We start from the raw sequence: 2,128 nt of genomic DNA, 5'->3' as shown, positions 1-2,128 counted from the left end.
TTAAACTTACAATACAGACCTTTTATCTTTCTTGTTAAGCTTTTTTCCTAAGTATTTTATAGTTCTTGCCACTTCGGAAAAAAGGAATAATTTGTTTCCATTTTCATTTCTAATGAATATTGAAAGTTATGTTTTTTGTATATTTAGCTTATATCCAGCCACTTTACCAAATTTTGTTATAAAATTCTAGTAATTTTTATTAGTTTCTGTTTTCTTTTTTCTTTTCTTTTTTTTTATTTCAGCATATTGTGGGGGTACAGATGTTTAGGTTACGCATGTTGCCCTTGTAGTTTCTGTTTTTTTCCTGAGTTTACAATAATATCATCCACAGGTGAAGATAATGAATTTATTATTCCACAGTATATAAGCCAATTATTTTGTATTTCTTATTATATTAGTTAGATTTCCTTAAACAACTTTGCATAATAGTGGTATTCCTTTACTTTTAAAGATATCTGTAAGACAACTGTAGTAGAAAGCCTTGTGTGTATCTCTACCTCGCAATCTCCTTCCAGGCCCATATGTTACCCATCACAAAGTTTTGATGATTCTATCTCCTTAATATTTCCCGATATCACCCCTCTTCTTTCTTCACATTGCCATAGTCTTAGGTCATAATTTTTATCATGTTAGCCAGATTACTACATAGCTTTCTCATTGGCCTCTCTGACTCCATAATCTAACCATCTCCAAAGTTGCATTTTTATACAAGAGTCTAATAATGACTTTGCTTTTATAAAAACATTCAATGGTTCGTCGTTGCCTTTAAGATGAAGACCAGGCTTCTTAGTATTCATTCTTTACTCATTGCTCTTGACAATCTGGCACTTGTCTAATTTTGTGGTCATTCTGCACCCTGAGCTGTATCGACATGTCACTGTGGGCATGTTCTTACTTCAGTATAAAAAGACTTGTCATTCTTGCTACATACATATGTCATTCTGCATCATTTCACTGACTTTTTTCTTGCATGACTCACGAGTTGTTAACTGCAGTTAGACTTTTCAGTTACTAGTATAAAACTTTCTGCTCATGTTGTTACTGTTCTTCTCCCATCTGAACACTGGCATGACTAGGAACGCACAGGATGCCAGTGCATCTGCTCAAACCTTGGATGACACTTTTATGAAGTTCTGAATCACTTGATGTAACAGAGAGTGCTATTTCTACATGTATGAAGAGACTGAAGAAACTGCTGAACTGAACAAGTTCAACATAAAAAAAGTATATTCCAGCATAAAAAGAGTAAGGACTTTGTGACAGAACATTAAAGCAAATTAATCTTTTCACAAACTACTTTTTAATTTACTTTTAATTTTTAAAGGAGATAGAAATGGTTCAACTCATGGGCTTAATATTGTTAAGACCAGACAAAAACACACACACACGCACACATACACACACATATCAGGCTTAATTTTCTTTCTTTCTTTTTTTTTTTTTGCTTTAACTTTCATCCTTTAAACATTATCATTTTTTCTTTTTTAGGCAGAATCTCACTCTGTCACCTCGGCTAGAGGGATGTGGCATCAGCCTAGCTTACAGCAACCTCAAACTCCTGGGCTCAAGTGATCCTCCTGCCTCAGCCTCCTGAGTAATTGGGACTATAGGTATGCACCACCATGCCTGCCTAATTTTTTTTTTTTTCTATTTTTAGTAGAGTCGCGGTCTCACTCTTGCTCAGATTGGTCTCAAACTCCTGACCTCAAGCGATCCTCCTGCCTCGGCCTTCCAGAGTGCTAGGATTACAGGCATGCGCCATTGTGCCCAGCCATAGCAAACTGAATTCAACATCACATCAAAAAGATAATCCACCATTATCAAGTTGGTTTCATCCCAGGGATGTAAGGATAGTTCAATATATGCAAATTGATAAATGTGATTCAGCACATAAAGAGAAGTAAAAATAAAGACTGTACAATCACCTCAGTAGATACAGAAAGAGCATTTGATGAAAGCCAGCACTCCTTCATGATAAAAACCCTCAACAAGCTAGGCATAGAAGGAACATGGCTCAAAATAATAAAAGCTATATATGACAAATTCACAGCCAACATCATGCTGAATGGGAAAAAGTTGAAAGCATTCCCACTAAGAACTGGAATGAGACAATAGTGCCTACTGTCAC

This window comes from Propithecus coquereli, unplaced genomic scaffold (genome assembly GCF_000956105.1).
Source record: "Propithecus coquereli isolate 6110/MARCELLA unplaced genomic scaffold, Pcoq_1.0 Scaffold829, whole genome shotgun sequence".
Taxonomy (NCBI): domain Eukaryota; kingdom Metazoa; phylum Chordata; class Mammalia; order Primates; family Indriidae; genus Propithecus; species Propithecus coquereli.
The sequence above is the reverse complement of the archived record's forward strand: the minus strand, read 5'-3'. Positions refer to the sequence as shown.